Source organism: Orbicella franksi, chromosome 9 (assembly GCF_964199315.1).
Source record: "Orbicella franksi chromosome 9, jaOrbFran1.1, whole genome shotgun sequence".
NCBI lineage: Eukaryota > Metazoa > Cnidaria > Anthozoa > Scleractinia > Merulinidae > Orbicella > Orbicella franksi.
In genome coordinates this window covers 29,550,914-29,568,959 of record NC_138153.1, presented here as the reverse complement: position 1 = coordinate 29,568,959, position 18,046 = coordinate 29,550,914, and the positions used below count along the sequence as shown (strand labels likewise).

At 37.7% G+C, this 18,046-nt stretch overlaps 17 non-coding genes across 17 annotated transcripts; 10 read left to right on the top strand and 7 right to left on the bottom strand.

Moving 5' to 3' along the window:
- Window positions 1-1,168: 1,168 nt before the first annotated feature.
- Window positions 1,169-1,241, bottom strand: Trnav-cac (transfer RNA valine (anticodon CAC)). The gene has a single exon. It is a non-coding gene; the product is annotated as a tRNA-Val (tRNA).
- A 207-nt stretch (window positions 1,242-1,448) lies between these two features.
- Window positions 1,449-1,522, bottom strand: Trnat-ugu (transfer RNA threonine (anticodon UGU)). Its single transcript has one exon. It is a non-coding gene; the product is annotated as a tRNA-Thr (tRNA).
- Window positions 1,523-2,669: 1,147 nt separating this feature from the next.
- Trnap-ugg (transfer RNA proline (anticodon UGG)) lies at window positions 2,670-2,741 on the top strand. The gene has a single exon. It is a non-coding gene; the product is annotated as a tRNA-Pro (tRNA).
- Window positions 2,742-3,341: 600 nt separating this feature from the next.
- Window positions 3,342-3,414, bottom strand: Trnai-gau (transfer RNA isoleucine (anticodon GAU)). The gene has a single exon. It is a non-coding gene; the product is annotated as a tRNA-Ile (tRNA).
- A 977-nt stretch (window positions 3,415-4,391) lies between these two features.
- Window positions 4,392-4,464, top strand: Trnaa-ugc (transfer RNA alanine (anticodon UGC)). The gene has a single exon. It is a non-coding gene; the product is annotated as a tRNA-Ala (tRNA).
- Window positions 4,465-4,797: 333 nt separating this feature from the next.
- On the top strand, window positions 4,798-4,870 carry Trnai-gau (transfer RNA isoleucine (anticodon GAU)). The gene has a single exon. It is a non-coding gene; the product is annotated as a tRNA-Ile (tRNA).
- Window positions 4,871-5,367: 497 nt separating this feature from the next.
- Trnap-cgg (transfer RNA proline (anticodon CGG)) lies at window positions 5,368-5,439 on the top strand. The gene has a single exon. It is a non-coding gene; the product is annotated as a tRNA-Pro (tRNA).
- Window positions 5,440-7,774: 2,335 nt separating this feature from the next.
- Window positions 7,775-7,847, bottom strand: Trnav-cac (transfer RNA valine (anticodon CAC)). The gene has a single exon. It is a non-coding gene; the product is annotated as a tRNA-Val (tRNA).
- A 1,478-nt stretch (window positions 7,848-9,325) lies between these two features.
- Window positions 9,326-9,399, bottom strand: Trnat-ugu (transfer RNA threonine (anticodon UGU)). Its single transcript has one exon. It is a non-coding gene; the product is annotated as a tRNA-Thr (tRNA).
- Window positions 9,400-11,539: 2,140 nt separating this feature from the next.
- Trnai-gau (transfer RNA isoleucine (anticodon GAU)) lies at window positions 11,540-11,612 on the bottom strand. The gene has a single exon. It is a non-coding gene; the product is annotated as a tRNA-Ile (tRNA).
- A 566-nt stretch (window positions 11,613-12,178) lies between these two features.
- Window positions 12,179-12,251, top strand: Trnaa-ugc (transfer RNA alanine (anticodon UGC)). Its single transcript has one exon. It is a non-coding gene; the product is annotated as a tRNA-Ala (tRNA).
- A 331-nt stretch (window positions 12,252-12,582) lies between these two features.
- Trnai-gau (transfer RNA isoleucine (anticodon GAU)) lies at window positions 12,583-12,655 on the top strand. The gene has a single exon. It is a non-coding gene; the product is annotated as a tRNA-Ile (tRNA).
- A 1,613-nt stretch (window positions 12,656-14,268) lies between these two features.
- On the top strand, window positions 14,269-14,340 carry Trnap-agg (transfer RNA proline (anticodon AGG)). The gene has a single exon. It is a non-coding gene; the product is annotated as a tRNA-Pro (tRNA).
- A 685-nt stretch (window positions 14,341-15,025) lies between these two features.
- Window positions 15,026-15,098, bottom strand: Trnai-gau (transfer RNA isoleucine (anticodon GAU)). Its single transcript has one exon. It is a non-coding gene; the product is annotated as a tRNA-Ile (tRNA).
- Window positions 15,099-16,068: 970 nt separating this feature from the next.
- Window positions 16,069-16,141, top strand: Trnaa-ugc (transfer RNA alanine (anticodon UGC)). Its single transcript has one exon. It is a non-coding gene; the product is annotated as a tRNA-Ala (tRNA).
- Window positions 16,142-16,474: 333 nt separating this feature from the next.
- Window positions 16,475-16,547, top strand: Trnai-gau (transfer RNA isoleucine (anticodon GAU)). Its single transcript has one exon. It is a non-coding gene; the product is annotated as a tRNA-Ile (tRNA).
- Window positions 16,548-17,542: 995 nt separating this feature from the next.
- Window positions 17,543-17,614, top strand: Trnap-cgg (transfer RNA proline (anticodon CGG)). Its single transcript has one exon. It is a non-coding gene; the product is annotated as a tRNA-Pro (tRNA).
- The last annotated feature ends 432 nt before the right edge of the window (window positions 17,615-18,046 follow it).

Sequence of the window (18,046 nt, the reverse complement as noted above, 5' to 3'; positions counted from 1 at the left end):
TATCACTAGTGTTACTGATCATTAAAAAGTTGAAACACATGAAATAACTCTGAACTAACTAAAAATGATGAAGTTATCTGAGACTAAATTTTCCGTAACAACGACTCGAAAAGATCGGTGAATGGGCCCTTAAGTTTACTTTTATAATAACCAATGATTGACTCATTGAATGTCGACAACTCGCAATGTAATTCGCTGCGTAGCCCCTCACAATGGACGCTGGTTTCCTCAGTTAACAAGCGCATTATTGTCCGGTTATTTAAAATAGAAATTATAAACTAGTTTCTACTGAAAATTATTTTCAACCAAGTGTAAATGGTTTGGAAAACTAAGAGACACTTCATTCGTTGCATAAATAGATTACGTTGTATACGGAGGCTGTGCCCGCAGGCGAGGGGCAGTCAAAACCAAGCTGTCCTGCCGAAACGACACGTTAATGGACTTTTAGGAGGGGGCAAATACATACCAATTCTTCCTCTCCCCCCCCCCCCCCCTGAGCTAACCATAATAGCTATTTGAAAAAATAGAATTTAAAATTGCTGCCGTATCGCCGAAATTGTCTATTAATTGGATTTTTCTTGGCAGCTAACAAATATAAAGGTAATGCTTAAGTCGCTTTGGCGTGTTCTAAAACTTAACTGGAGACGGGTTAAATGTGACGAGGAACAAGATATTTTAATTTTTTAAAATAACAGAAGATATTGTGTGTCGGTTTGGTTTAAATCACACGGCCGTTTTATATTTGATTCTAACCTGATCCACTGCTGTTAGTAAGAGTCATAAATTCCAGGCACATCATAATCTTTATTAGTTTAATCTTTGTGTTTCCACCGCAAGGGCCCATCACAGTGCTATGAAACGCATAACATTTACATTGTTTCAATATCATGAGAGGGCCTTCAGTATTTCCATTCAATTCAGGACATTGTTCCAGGTATTGTTACCTAACTCCTTGAGCCAGAGTGAAGAGAATTTAACCATGGACATTGCCTCAGTCATGCTGTTGTTGTTGTTGTTGTTGTTGTTGTTGTTTTCTTCGTACACATTGTCTCAATCATAATAATTTTTCCCTGGCTACAGCCCTGAGATACCATTGAACAGTTTCTAAAAAATCGAGCATGCAATCAAAAATACCTGCAGAAATCAAATAAAGAAATGAAAAAAAAAATGTTTCCGGCCGGGCTCGAACCGGCGACCTTCCGCGTGTGAGGCGGACGTGATAACCACTACACTACGGAAACGACGATGAATTAGCCACAGTCCTTAAAGGAGCCATGCGCAAATTACGTTCTATATACTTCTCGAAATTTTTCAGTCGACCCCTGCGTAGACTTTAAAAGTGAATCCATTGGATAACGCAACCAAAACAAATTCCCAGTTGTACAACATGTGAAGCTTCGATGAGCAATTTTCAAAAATAATGAGAATTAAAAAGTGCGGCATCTGTAAGCCACCGATGGGATTTGAACCCATGACCTCCTGTTTACAAGACTGGCGCTCTAACCAACTGAACTACGGCGCCCTATATTACGAAATAACGTGTTTTATTGTTTATTTATTTATTTTTTAAAAAGAAAAAGAAAAATAGTCCCTCTGCGTCCCATGACACCCCTCGAGCTCCCTATCCTGCCGTCATAATAACAATTTCTGACTAATTCGTCCCTCAATCGTCAGAAAATATTTACTCCAGGAGCGCTAATAAACGTGTTGCTCTCCCGATACAAGGTACAAGATGTAAAATAAAAAAAAGAAAAGAAGCATCGTGCACGTCTTAATTAAAAAAGGTCACATGATCATGAATATCAACAAGTGAATTGCTTGATCAAGTTTTCCATCAACAAGAAAAGTTGCGATCGGTTGGTCACATGTCTGTAAAAAATGGAAACAACGTTATCTCTCCTCTGATCAGAACACGAAATAGCCAAACAGAAAAACAGACAATGAAAAAAAAAACATTCGCCCTATACTAAAAAAAAAACATGCTTCCTTAGTTTAATGGTAATGCTATCATGTAGAGAACACAATTCTGTTTCCTGCCTACCAGATGTTTCTTTCTCAAATCTATGAGGTCTCCCTGATTAAAGGAGAATGTTTAAAAACATCTTTCATGAGGTACTGCAACCAAACTGTCTTACTACAGTTCGATCGAAAATCATTCACGGTTACTTGCAGGTAAAAAAGAAAATCGACCCGTAAATTATTATATCATTTTGAGCCATCTTAGTACTCCTACGAATTACCAAGCGTGAAAGTGGACACTGATGGGACCAAGTTAGCGCTACATGTATTAACAATGTTTTTTTGTTGTTGTTGTTTTAACTATTTAGTCTTTTTGTGAGAAATTTAGGTCATTCTAGGTCGGCTAGTCTTTCATTAAGCTTCTGTTTCAGCAGATTGTATGAATAATTGTAAAATGTTCTACCTTGTTGAGTTTGTACTCTTTCCTCAAGATCTCGTGATGCTCTTTTAGATGGGGAATACCGGTTTCCACATATTTTTTGACCGCTAATAGTTATAATTCGCAAGGATTAACATGACGCGGAAAACTCCGTTAATCAGCTCAGTTGGACTAGTAACTACAAGACAACGCAGAACAGGTGTTATAACACCAGCTGAGTCAAGGAAGTAGCAGATTTAAAACAGTTGTCTAAACAATTTATTATATATCTGGCCTGTTGGTCTAGTGGCATGATTCTCGCTTTGGGTGCGAGAGGTCCCGGGTTCGACTCCCGGACAGGCCCCTCTAAATACTCTTTTGTCAATGAAGAGGACATCATAACGAAACAGGCAATTCTAAGATGGTTTTTGGGACGTCACAACGGCCATTTCAAACAGTGTAATACCTTCCTCCTTTAAAACAAATTACTCTCATGTTCGTGCAAACAATTCTAACTGACCACCATGAAACCGTCTGGATAAAATAACCCTTAATCAAGTGTTTCCGTTGGCATCCATCTTTTTCAAACCAGTAGGAGAAGGCAGCGCAGCCGAGTGGTTACAACGCCCGACTTCGCGGAGGTCGCGGGTTCAAGTCCCGCTCTTCATTTGACCGCTTGCTTGGTGTTGCTTCTCGGTAGGCCCTAGTTCAACTTCGGGTCATCCTTGTAAATAGCCAACTGGTCTGCCTCCCACCAGTTGGGATTTTTAAGTCTGTCATATTTAGTTGATACATTTGTAGCTAAGCGCATTGACCACTAGAAGCAACAACATTTCAACATTTTTTTTTTAAGATCTAGGAAAATAATAAACTAAGATAAATTTGATCCAGTTTTTTGCCAGCAGAGAGCAGGGAAATCAGTTACAAATCTTAAGATAGTGTGGTCCAGTTAAAAAGAAAATGTTGGTCCGTGTGAGGGTCGAACTCACGACCTTGGCGTTATCAGCACCACGCTCTGCCGACTGAGCTAACGGACCAGACTTGTAGACATTAACCTGGCTGCGGTCTTTTATTAATTATAACTGCCTTCGTACATTTTTTTTAAATTTACCATATTTACATGTACGTTACCTTTACGATACTTAGATATAATACTCACAATATAATGAAGTTAAGAAAAAGCCTTCGCACATGTAAATTACAATACTAGTAAGTTACCATAAGTTGGGTCTGGTGAGGTACAACATCCGCCTAGCAGTGTCAGTTACTGCTGTGTATTCAAATTGAGGGATTTCATTTTTTAAGAAGTATATGCTTTGTTGAAATAATAGGTCCTTTGCAGCTGGGGTAACGCGACCAAATTTTTCTTAGAAAATTTTTATGTCATGGGCTATAACTTAAAGAATGCCAGAAATGGAAAGAGCGCATCGAAAATACCTAAATGGCCAAGTTTGAGGCCCCTGGAATTAAAGAGTAAGTTTATACCACAGTTTGAATTTTCGGAAAATTTAGAGGATTTGTATGTAAAATGTTGCTGGAGAGCAAGGCCTTGCTCTCCAGCAACTTTTTCCATACAAATCTTCTTATTCTTTTAGAAATTCGGATCGTCATGAAATCTCCTTCTTTAATGATGGGGGGCCTCAAACTTGGCCATTTTGATATGTTCGACATGCTTTTTCCATTTCTGGCATTCGTTAAGTTATAGCCCATAAATTTATGAAAAATAGGTCACGTGATGGCTTAGCTGCAAAGGGTCTATTATCTAGAAATTAGAAGTTGCTTCCCATTTAGTTATTTTCTAATTATGTCTCGTCAATATCAGTAGCTTATGTTCTAAATAACAAGGAACTAGAGTGAAAAGTAACATGTTTTCTTTAATTATACTTGTTTTTCTAAAATGAAATTCTAAGTACATTCGTCCAAAAAAGCTTAAAACTAATGACCAGGTCATGCCTCTAACATTATTTTTTCAATAAGTTAGTAACTTGTTTATTGAACCAACTGGCTACGCGTTGGGGAATTAGCTCAAATGGTAGAGCGCCCGCTTTGCATGCGGGAGGTACCGGGATCGATGCCCGGATTCTCCAATTGGTTTAATTTATTTATTTGCCACAATTTTAATACTTGTAGATATTATTTTATTCTCAGTGATTAATAGTAAAAATCAGTCAGATTTTTCTTCTCTGTTACCAAGATTAAATTAAGAAAACCAGCCCTTTCCTGCGTGAAAAAAAAGAATTGACAAGGGAGTGTTGAAGTTTGAGGGGTTACAATAAAGTAGTTAGTTTATGTTTAAAATCTAGAACAATAAAATAAATACTTTTCTTTCTTGTCCAGATTTCATACTTTGAATGATTGACCAAACGGAATTCCCCAAAAATTTCATTTCTAAAGTAACTCAACGTCCACTTGGTACGATTGGTCCGTTAGCTCAGTCGGCAGAGCGTGGTGCTGATAACGCCAAGGTCGTGAGTTCAACCCTCACACGGACCATCCTTTTTTGCGTCCGATAATAACTTAACGTAATCTCAGCTAGTAACAGTACATTATTTTCAAAACAAAATACGCAGTTTGCGCATTTTATCAAGTAAAGAACAATTAAAGATTGAAGCGCAGCAAGGATGAGACATAATTAAAAATTACAATAAAAACGTTCGCTGGCTAAAAAAGTTCAAAAAGAACATAAGCTTTCGGCTGTCGATCTACAGCCTTCGACGGATAAAAATGGAATGCAAAAGGATAACATATATGAGCTAATTCCCCACCTGTACAAAGATGCGTTTGAAATCTTCACATTACAGCACTGATTAAAACTTGGACACAACTAGTGCACTGACCGCATCAATGCCTTAACACTGCACAGTTGTCGCACACCTCATAGTCCTTGGATTAAACCATTTACTAAGGGAAATTTCAGATATCGAGTTGAGACAGATGGCTTTACAGGCGATATTTATCATTAACTGACAAAAGCTGGAATCATGAGCGTTGGCCCGTTGGTCTAGTGGTATGATTCTCGCTTCGGGTGCGAGAGGTCCCGGGTTCGACTCCCGGACAGGCCCCATGTTTAATATTTTATCAAAAGACTTTGCAAGTCGTAACAGCATCGATTTCTGTGGCTTTTTTATCACTGGCTTATTGTATGTAAAAAAGCGAAGAAAGTAAACGAAAAATGATATTTTATTCCCACACGAAAGCTTGGGCATGCGCTGAACTGTGAAATTTTGCCTTAAATTTCTTTACCATATACAAAGCCTTCTTTGAACGTATTTTAATAAATATCTGCAGCCCAAAATATGTCTTTTTTTTACATGAGCAAGGAAACATTTCCCGCGCAAAAAAAGAAAAAAGAGAAACACAAATTTGGCTTGCTTTGGTTTGCGTGTAGTCCTTATCAAAACAGCAAAGGGAGTTTTTAAACTGTTTTTAAACCAAGCAGTATAAACTAACTAATAGAGTTCTCGTTGGTTTCGTATTACTAAAGCAAAAAGCTGCGCATGATTAAGCCCGGTTTTCCCTAGTGGCGCAAGCAGAAGCGCAAGTACAAACGCAAGCCTTAGGGATGACCCAAGTAAAAACGAAATTCGACGCAAACGCAAGCACAAGGAAAATGATTTAAACTTTCCGCTATTTTGAAGAACTGTTTAGGCGCGAGGTAATCTGAATCCAGTGTTTTCACTGGCCAAACATAACCACGTGTGTTAATATCCTTGGCTTGTGATTGCCCTTGTGCTTATGCCTGCGTCAAGGCCGTTTCCACGGTGAGATAAGAATTCTTGTGTTTGCGCTTGTGTTTGCGCTTGTGTTTGCGTTGCTAGTGAAAACCAGACTTTACTGCACATCTGACTCTCTTCACACCCTGTTTCCACAGCAGAAATGAAATGATTGAAAATTAACTGAAGGCAACGATAGTTTTCCTAAGAATCTGGAATAAATGAACGAGTAATCTTTACTTATTAAACACTATAGAACTTAAGCTATAAGCTTGTGGGTTCATGTTGATGTCGCGATAAGAAAACCCATCCAAAAATTATCCAAAAAAATCCACTGTGGGGACAAGATGGCGACGGGTGCATTTACCAATAATTCTTAGCGTCAAAATCCCTGAGAAACGCACATGAAAAATGCGCAGAAAACTTCCTAAAGCTTTAAACCTAGCGTACACAATTAATGTAATACAGCGACAAATGTTGCAAAGATATGATTTTATGCCTACCGGATAATCCATGTACGCAATGCATTGAGGTGAAATGTACAGCCACCATTTTTTCCTACTGTGGATTTTGGCCCGCTGTTACAGACGCCATGACAACTTGTGTCAAAGAAGCCGTAGCTAGGTTCCGCCACCAGTGAGCCAGCTCTTCTTAAAGACTGAAGAAAATAATAATCGCATTTAATAAATTTATTTTCAATGAAAATTTGCTTAACATTGAGAATATATATGGTGCATTCACAGTTTCCTACAGACAATTTCAATGCACGTTTTAAGCTATAACAATGAAAAACAAATATCCAATGACAAAATTGAGAATCCGAATAACAGTCGATACTGATAATGAGTAATACAGTAGTTTTGTGCAGGATGTTATGGCACACTGCTTGCTTTTTATGAGCCGATAAATGAGAAAAAAGAACTGCAAACAGAAAAGACAAAAAGACCAAAAAAATGTTAACATGGGTAGCAAAAATCAAGAAGTTGGAGAATCCGAGAATCGATCCCTGTCCTTCCCGCATGCGAAGCGGGTGCTCTACCATTTGAGCTAATCCCCATTGTACAGATGCCTTAGCTATTACGAGGCTATTTTGAAAAACAGGTTACCAGTTTTCGTCAGGTGTTACCGAAAATGAAAAAGGAGATTTAAATACACCACATAAACTAATTTAGAATAATAAAAAGATTTACTGCTATTTGTAAAATTTGGAAGAAAATAACTTGCCAAATAATATTAAAATGTCAGTGTTCATCTACACTTTGTCGCTTAAACTAAAATAACATTATATGGAGAATCCGGGTATTGATCCCGGTACCTCCCGCATGCAAAGCGGGCGCTCTACTATTTGAGCTAATCCCCCGGTTGTTACATGAAAAACAGAGTCTTAGATAAAACTAATTACTAGATTTGGAAGAATATTTCGACATTTTTTTAGAATATTTGGTACAAGCTATTGTCATAATATTATACAACAGAAAAATAACTGCTATATAATTTAACTGATGCAGCAAAGTCTGCTATTACATTTTGACATCCCTCAATTATGATTAATTTACTTGTCAAGCTTACTATTACTTGAGTATCATTACTCTTAAAATACAAGGTGCCAGACAGCTCATAAAGAAATCGAGACATGCAATCATAAAAAAGCAACTGCAGAAGTCAAATAAAGAAACGAAAAGAATGTTTCCGGCCGGGTTCGAACCGGCGACCTTCCGCGTGTGAGGCGGACGAGATAACCACTACACTACGGAAACCTCGGTGAACCACTAATGGTCTTAAAACGAATTATTTCTAAACCACGTTAACGTGGTACTATGATCAAATTTTTACTCCTTGAATTTTTGGGTGAATCACATGGAATTCCACGAAATATTTAAAACGCCATTTGCCGCTTGCAAATATCAACATTAGTTCCGGAGATATTTAAGTTTGAAAAATGTGTAAAATATGCAAATGAGAGACAGCTCAATATTATATCGAATATATATCTTGCTTAATTTGCAGCGGAGACCATTGAAACTTGGTAGGCTGATAGTTCTACAGGCAACACACTTATGGCTATATAAAAAAAATTCTATTCCCATGGCAACTCACTGTTTTCCATTTCCCTCCGATCTAATTCAAATATTTTATTGATTTTCAGCTCGAAAAACAGTGAACAAGGCCACAAGCACCACTTAACATATTTATATGTTAGCTGGATCATGCAGATGAGGCACCACTGTCAAATATCAAAATGGAGCACCAAAGGTGGCCAGAAAAGCTTTCAATATCGCGGAGGTCTGGACCCCAACATGTTCCCATGGTAACAGAACTGTTTAACTCATATTGTGGAGCACATCTGGTAGAATCTTACCGCAAATAATCAAAGATTTCTGATACAAATTGGCTGAGATATTTTTTTTCATGAAATTTGATCGAAATTTGGTCGAGTTTATGACGTCATCGATTGGCCAATTTGCATATTTTAAAATCTTGAATATCTCTGGAACGAAAGGAGATCTTTGAAATAGTAAACAGCGGTTCTCTTCTCGTACGGTTTACTTTTTTATGCTTTAAAATGGCTTAGATAGGAAAGATGCGAATTTCATGATATATGGAGTAGCACTTAAATGAACCTGTTGCAGCCGCGTTGAATCCTTTGTTATTTTTTCCGTTTGTGCGTGCATTCTTTCGTGATCATCGCATACTTTTCGTTTATCTCCCTTTCACGTTATCGATATTCTGTTAGATTTTTTCGCATAATTTTGCTTTGTTTCAATCCCCTTTTGTATGAGTCTTTCTAGTTTATTCGTGTATTTTCATCGCGACGCTACTGTCATCTCGTTTCATTTACCGCCCTGCCGTTTTCCTTTTACGTGTTCCTTAGCTTCCTAGTCATACAACGTTTGTAGGTATCCTCTACCTTCGGCTCGTTATTTCTGTTTCTTTTATTGTATTCGTCTATAACTTGTAATTTATTTTGTTTGTAGCAACCGCTCCCTTTTCATCGCTTTCTTCGCACTCGTTAAATTGCACATTTCGTCTTATCGATTAAAGCCAAGTAGCGTGTTGACGTTGACTACAATAGTACCGTCATGTAATTTTTCAGTCGACCCCTGCGTGGACCTTAAAAATAAGACTATTATTGGATAACACAACCTTACAAAAATTCCCTGTTATACAATATATGAAGCTTCGATGAGCAAAAGTAATGAAAAAGTATTGAGAATTAAAAAGTTCGACCCCTCTAAGGTACCGATGGGATTTGAACCCATGACCTCCTGTTTACAAGACAGGCGCTCTAACCAACTGAGCTGCGGCGCCCTACATTAGAGGGAGAGAGACTTCATGGATTCCGGGAAGAAATATCTGTTAGCCAGGAAAGAGAATTGTGTTCTCTAAAATAATAGAATTATTGTTAAAATTAAGAAGTGTGGGTTTTTTTCTGTATTATGTGGCGGTAATGATCCTGTTTCTTTGTCTGTTTCACTGCTTGGCTTTTTTATGCATTCTGATCAGATAAGGGATAAAATTGGTTTCATTGTTTTAAGACATTTGACCAACTGATCGCAATCGTTCGCTCCTTGATATTCATGATTTTGTGACGTCTGTCAATAAGACAGGCATGTTCTTTTTTTTTCTCTTGTTTGTTTTTTTTGTTGTTGTTGTTTTGTTTTGTTTTTTTTTTTGTTTGTTTTTTTTTTTGTCATCTTGTAGCTTGTACCGAGAAAGCATCAAATTTATTTGCGCTTTTGAAATATGTAATTTCTGACGATTGATTACTATTTTGACAGTTTGATGGAGAGGTTCGCGGGGTGTCCTGGAGTGTTTAGGAACTTTTTTGGCTTTTGGCGGGAGATTTACGTCGTTCTTGATCGGTCCGTCTTCGTGTTCGTCCAAATTTTTATTAAAAGTGTCTTGCAAAATGTTCTAGTTTATTGATTATGTACCCGTTCTTCGGGGTCTCGTACTGCTGCATTAGACGAGAAATACGTTTCCACATAGTTTTGGCCACATTTTAAGGGTGCATTTTAAGGTCATTCCCCAGTATTGCAATTCGCATCCCTACTGCGCATAATTTCACGCGTGCTTGGCGCGCGCACATTAAAAAATGGCGGCTTTTTCTTAACGGCTGGACCTCGCCAAAGAGGTAAATCGTCATTTTCTCGCAAATGAGTATGGTGACCTTTCATTTTTTTCTGTTGTTTTGAATTGAGTAATAAATTTCTCTGTGTAAAATAAATATGGACCAATTCTCAGTGTTGAACGAAAAACAATCGCCGGAAACGTGAATTTAGCAAGCAATCTTGACCACAATCATGGTGCTCTTATAAGGATTTATTGGGTATAAACAAGGGGCTGTTGCCCCTAAACGAACATGGGGACCCCTTATTTTTATTTCAAAGTTTAAGTTCCTATAATATAAACATTCAATAGGCAAAGTTTCACAAAAATCTCAGTGCGGGTTCTATTTCAGTGGAATGACCTTAAGAGGTTTTTCGTTTCTGGCGTAGCACAGGTTCTGATTGTTAGAACCACTAGTTGTAATTTGCAAGGAGATAGATTATCTTATTAGACGAAATACGCCTACATTAGATGACTGACTGAAGCATCTTCAATAAACTATTCACATTGAATTCTCGTCTCAGTGCCGTTTATTACCGTAGTTGGCCTGGTAACTACAAGACATCATAGAGCAGGTGTTATACCGCCAGCAGATTAAAACAGTTGTCTAAACAGCGTACTGTACGTTTGGCCTGTTGGTCTAGTAGCATGATTCTCGCTTAGGGTGCGAGAGGGCCCGCGTTCGACTCCCGGACAGGCCCCTTTAAATTGTCTTTTGTCAATGAAGAGAGCATCATAACGAAACAGACAATTCTACGATGGTTTTTGGGACGTCACAACGGCTATTTAAAACAGTGGAATACCTTCTCCCAAATTACTTTCATGTTCGTGCAAACAATTCTAACTGACCACCATGAAACCGTCTGGATGAAAAATAACCCTTAACCAAGTGTTTCTGTTGGCATCCATCTTTTTTTAAACAGTAGGAGAAGGCAGCGTGGCTGAGTGGTTACAACGCCGGATTTCGCGGAGGTCGCGAATTCACGTCCCGCTCTTCATTTAACCGCTTGGTTGGAGTTGCTTTTCGGTAGGCCCTAGTTCAACTTCCTGATCATGTTTGTAAATAGCCAACTGGTCTGCCTCCCACCATTTGGGATTTTTAAGCTTGTTATATTTAGTTGATACATTTGTAGCTGAGCGCATTGACCACTAAAAGCAACAACATTTCAACATTTTTTGAAGGTCTAGGAAATTAAATGATAGACTAAGGTAAATTTGATCTAGTCGTTTTGTTTTGTACCCAACCGGAGGAAAAAAAAATTAAAAAATAATTTTTTTTTTTTGAAAGCAGAGAGCAATGAAATCAGTTACAAATAGTGTGTTCCAGTTAAAAAAATGTTGGTCCGTGTGAGGGTCGAACTCACGACCTTGGCGTTATCAGCACCACGCTCTGCCGACTGAGCTAACGGACCAGACAAATTAACCTGGCTTCGGTCTTTTATTAAGTATCAACTGCCTTCGTACATTTTTTTAAATTAACTATATCTACGTTTCCTTTACAATACTTACATATAATACTTACAATATAATGAAATTAAAAATAAAGCCTTCGTACTCGTACATGTAAGTTACCATAACTTGGGTCTGGTGAGGTGCAACACCCGCTTAGTGGTGTCAGTCACTGCTGTGTTCAAACTGAATGATTTTATCTTTCAAGAAGTATGTATATACTTTTAACGTGGTTTATCAAGGATGAGAAAAGTTTTGTTAAAATATATAACTATCTAGTAATTAGAAGTTGTTTCCCATTTAGTTATTTTCTAGTCATGTCTCGTCAATATCAGTACTGCTTATGCTCTAAATAACAAGGAACTACAATGAAAAGCAACATGTTTTCTTTAGTTATATTTGTTTTTCTAAAATGAAATTCTAAGTACATTCGTCAGAAAACTGCTTAAAACTAATTACCAGATCATGCCTCTAACATTTTTTTTTCAATAAGTTAGTAACTTGTTTATTGAACTAACTGGTTATGTTAGGGGAATTAGCTCAAATGGTAGAGCGCCCGCTTTGCATGCGGGAGGTACCGGGATCGATGCCCGGATTCTCCAATTGTTTATTTTTTTATTTGACACAATTTTAATACTTGTAGATATCATTTTATTCGCGCTCATTAATAGTAAAAATTAATCAGATTTGTCTTCCCTGTTACCAAGATTAAATTTAAAAAAAGCAACCCCTTTATGAGTGAAAAAAAAAATTGGCAAGGGAGTGTTGAAGTTTGAGGGGTTACAATAAAGTAGTCAATTTATGTTTAAAATCTAGAACAATAACATAAATACTGTTTTTTCTTGTCCATATTTCATACTTTAAATGGTTGATCAAATGGAATCCCCCAAAAACTTGATTTCTAAAGTAACTCAACATCCACTAAGTACGATTGGTCCGTTAGCTCAGTCGGCAGAGCGTGGTGCTGATAACGCCAAGGTCCTGAGTTCGACCCTCACACGGACCATCCTTTTTTGCGTCCGATAATAACTTAACGTAATCTCAGCTAGTAACAGTACCTTATTTTCAAAACAAAATACGCAGTTTGACATTTTATCAAGTAAAGAACAGATAGAAAAGGCGTAGTTTATTGTCGTCAGCTCGCTGCATTTCGGTGAACGATATATATAAAATTGCCTGCTTTTGGAGTCTAAACTTCAGCGTTCTTCATTTAATATCAATAGGCCAATTTTGATACGATTAATTTAATTTATTTTATTTCTGCAAGGCCCGGAGCCAAGAAATAACTAAAAGCACCTTGACTCAGTTGTAATCATAACACATGTGTGATTACAACACATAAAATAATAATTTGGGTAACCCGGGTATCGAACCTGGTACCTCCCGCATGCGAGGCGGGCGCTCTACCATTTGAGCTAATTCCCCACCTGTACAGAGAAGAGTTTGAAATGTTGACATTAAAGAACTGATCATAAAAACATGAACACAACTTTCATTTCAACTAAGAACGGAGAGATAGCACTAGGGAATAACCAAATATACTGGTCTTTTAGAAATCCAAGTTCTCTCTTTTTCAAGAGAAAGGAAGATGGGAAAAAAGCGAGAAATCTTTTCCAGCAAGTAAGCCAGATGACTGGAGAACCCGACACAAATGCAAGAGGTCAATTAGGTATAAATTACTTAATGAGCGACAATGAGTGAGAATGAGCGACAATGAGCGAGACTTACCTACCCTTCCTTTTCTTAAAATATAACCTACATTTCTCATTTTCCTCTACATTCAAACTAGCTTGTAAACATTTCCAAATCAGAATCGATTTACTGATTCGCCACTAAACCTAGTGTATACCCTTGATTTCGTCGCCACTCTAGGCAATTTAAAAAAGAGGGTTGCCAAATTAAAGTAGCAAAATTTAACAATTGACAAGAGTAAATGTCCCTTAAGAATCATCTGAACTATTCTTTGAAGTTCGAGATGCATTGTCCTCTTGTGGAGGGATAGAATTAAGGTGCACTTAAAAATGGTGTGGAACGTTACCACCAGTTTTCCACGCAGTGATCGTTGTCAACCAGCACGTCAATCACAACTGACCTCGTTAAGAATGCCTTAATACAGTAGTCGGGGAACTCATATTACTTGGATTAAATCATTTACCAAGGGAAATTTCAGATGTTGAGTTCCTCACCAGACAAATGGTTTTACAGGCAATATTTATCATTAAGTGGCAAAAGCTGGTATTATAAGCGTCGGCCTGTTGGTCTGGTAGCATGATTCTCACTTCGGGTGCGACTGAGCCAATGCACCAGACACATTAACCTCAGAACCGCCTTTTATGTATGGGTTGTTGACCAAGTTTGAGGTCAAGATGGCAGGATATTGACCAAGTTCTTTTTTCGCGTGTTTATGGACCGAGACGGAGTCGAGAAATTTTAACTTGCATTGCGTAAGGTGTCTGCTACATTATTGTATCTTGCTCGAAAGACATGAAAAGCGAAAAACCGGGGGAGTTGGGTAGTAATTGTTTTGGCCAATGAGACAACACATAACTGGTGTGATAGTACCAGTTCAACAGAGAGAGGTAGATTAATACCTTTGTCAAATGAAACTCAATCACGTTTGGCCTGTTGGTCTAGTGGCATGATTCTCGCTTAGGGTGCGAGAGGTCCCGGGTTCGACTCCCGGACAGGCCCTTTTAAATTGTCTTTTGTTAATGAAGAGAGCATCATAACGAAACAGACAATTCTACGATGGTTTTTGGGACGTCACAACGGCCATTTCAAACAGTGGAATACTTTCCTCCTTTAAAACAAATTACTATCATGTTCGTGCAAACAATTCTAACTGACCACCACGAAACCGTCTGGATGAAAAATAACCCTTAACCAAGTGTTTCTGTTGGCATCCATCTTTTTAAACCAGTAGGAGGAGGCAGCGTGGCCGAGTGGTTACAACGCCCGACTTCGCGGAGGTCGCGGGTTCAAGTCCCGCTCTTCATTTGACCGCTTGGTTGCTTTTCGCTAGGCCCTAGTTCAACTTCTTGGTCATGCTTGTAAATAGCCAACTGGTCTACCTCCCACCAGTTGGGATTTTTAAGCCTGTTATATTTAGTTGATACATCTATTTCTTTCATTTTAAGTGACATGCCTGTGAACTAGTAAGTATAGCTAAGCGCAATGACCACTATAAGCAACAATATTTCAATATTTTTTGAAGATCTAGGAAAATAATAAATAGACTAAGGTAAATTTGATCTAGTCCTTTTATTTTGCACTGAGCCGGAGGAAAAAAATATTTTAAAAAATTAGTTTTTTGACAGCAGAGCAGGGAAATCAGTTACAAATCTTAAGATAGTGTGTTCCCATTAAAAAAAAATGTAGGTCCATGTGAGGGTCGAACTCACGACCTTGGCGTTATCAGCACCACGCTGTGCCGACTGAGCTAACGGACCAGACTTGTAGACATTAACCTGGCTACGGTCTTTTATTAATTATAACTGCCTTCGTACATGTTTTTTTAAATTAACCATATCTACGTTACCTTTACGATACTTAGATATAATACTTACAATATAATGAAGTTAAAAAAAAGCCTTCGCACATGGAAGTTACAATACTAGTAAGTTGCCATAAGTTGGGTCTGGTGAGGTACAACACCAGCATAGCAGTGTCAGTTACTGCTGTGTATTCAAATTGAGTGATTTCCTTTTTTAAGAAGTATATACTTTGTTGAAATAATAGGCCCTTTGCAGCTGGGGTCACGTGAACAAATTTTTCTTAGAAAAATTTTATATTATGGGCTATAACTTAAAGAATGCCAGAAATGGAAAGAGCGCATCGAAAATACCTAAATTGCCAAGTTTGAAGCCCCTGGAATTAAAGAGTAAGTTTATACGACAGTTTTAATTTTCGGAAAATTTAGGGGATTTGTATGTAAAATGTTGCTGGAGAGCAGGGTCTTGCTCTCCAGCAACTTTTTCCATAGAAATCTTCTTATTCTTTTAAAAATTCGGACCGTCATGAAATCTTCTTCTTTAATGATGGGGGCCTCAAACTTGGCCATTTTGATATTTTCGACATGCTTTTTCCATTTCTGGCATTCGTTAAGTTATAGCCCATAATTTTATGAAAAATAGGTCACGTGATGGCTTAGCTGCACAGGGCCTATTATCTAGAAATTAGAAGTTGTTTCCCATTTAGTTATTTTCTAATCAAGTCTTGTCAATATCAGTAGCTTATGTTCTAAATAACAAGAACTAGAGTGAAAAGTACCATGTTTTCTTTGATTATATTTGCTTTTCTAAAATGAAATTCTAAGTACATTCGTCAAAAAAAAGCTTAAAACTAATGACCAGGTCATGCCTCTAACATTGTTTTTCAATAAGTTAATAACTTGTTTATTGAACCAACTGGTTACGCGTTGGGGAATTAGCTCAAATGGTAGAGCGCCCGCTTTGCATGCGGGAGGTACCGGGATCGATGCCCGGATTCTCCAATTGGTTTAATTTATTTATTTGCCACAATTTTAAAACTTGTAGATATTATTTTATTCTCAGTGATTAATAGTAAAAATCAGTCAGATTTTTCTTCTCTGTTACCAAGATTAAATTAAGAAAACCAGCCCTTTCCTGCGTGAAAAAAAAAATTTGACAAGGGAGTGTTGAAGTTTGAGGGGTTACAATAAAGTAGTTAGTTTATGTTTAAAATCTAGAGCAATAAAATAAATACTTTTCTTTCTTGTCCAGATTTCATACTTTGAATGATTGACCAAATGGAATCCTCCAAAAATTTCATTTCTAAAGTAACTCAACATCCTCTTGGTACGATTGGTCCGTTAGCTCAGTCGGCAGAGCGTGGCGCTGATAACGCCAAGGTCATGAGTTCGACCCTCACACGGACCATCCTTTTTTGCGTCCGATAATAACTTAACGTAATCTCAGCTAGTAACAGTACATTATTTTCAAAACAAAATACGCAGTTTGCGCATTTTATCAAGTAAAGAACAATTAAAGATTGAAGCGCAGCAAGGATGAGACATAATTAAAAATTACAATAAAAACGTTCGCTGGCTAAAAAAGTTCAAAAAGAACATAAGCTTTCGGTTGTCGATCTACAGCCTTCGACGGATAAAAATGGAATGCAAAAGGATAACATATATGAGCTAATTCCCCCACCTGTACAAAGATGCGTTTCAAATCACATTAAAGTACTGATTAAAACACGGACACAACTTTCATTTCAACCAAGAATGGAGAGATAGCATTAGGAAAAAACCAAATATACTGGACTTTTAGAAAATCTAAAGTTCTCCCTGTTTTAAGAGGAAGGAAGGAAGATATGAAAAAAGTAAGTAAGAAAAGATGAATGCAGAATCCCACACAAATGCAAGAGGTCAATTATGCATACATAACTTGAATGAGCGAGACGTACCTAACCTGTACCTACCCATCCCTTTCGTAAAATATAAGCCAGAGTTCTCTTTTTCCTCTACATTCAAACGTGGCATGTGAACATTTCCAAATCAGACTCAATTTATTGATTCGTTGCATAACCTAGTGTATACCCTGGGGATTTCGTCGCCACTCTAAAAAAGAATGTTGCCAAATCAGAGTAGCAAAGTTACACAATTAATTAACAAGAGTAAATCTCCCTTACGAATGCTGGTATGGAACGTTACCCCTACCAGTTTTCCACCCAACGATCGTTTTCAAACAGCACCTCGATCGCAGCTAGCGCACTGACCGCATCAATGCCTTAACACAGTTGTCGCAGACCACATATTCCCTGGATTAAACCATTTACTAAGGGAAATTTCAGATATCGAGTTCCTCACCAGACAGATGGTTTTACAGGCGATATTTATCATTAAGTGACAAAAGCCGGAATCATGAGCGTCGGCCTGTTGGTCTAGTGGTATGATTCTCGCTTCGGGTGCGAGAGGTCCCGGGTTCGACTCCCGGACAGGCCCTATGTTTAATATTTTATCAAAAGACTTTGCAAGTCATAACAGCATTTATTTCTGTGGCTTTTTTTATCACTGGCTTATTGCATGTAAAAAACTGAACGAACGAGCGAAAGAAGAAAAGCAAAGAAAGTAAACGAAAAATGATACTTTATTCTCACGCGAAAGCTAGGGTTTGCGTTAAACTGTGAAACTCTCCCTTTAATTTGTTTCATTACCATATACAAAGCCTTCTTTGAACGTTTTTTAAAAAATAACTGCTGTCATGTATGGAAATGTCTTTTTTCAAATGAGCAAGGAAACATTTCCCGCGCAAAAAAGGAAAAAAGAGAAACACGAATTTGGCTTGCTTTGGTTTGCGTGCAGCCTTTATCAACACAGCAAATTGAGTTTTAAAAGTGTTTTTAAACAAAGCAGTATAAACTAACTAATAGAGTT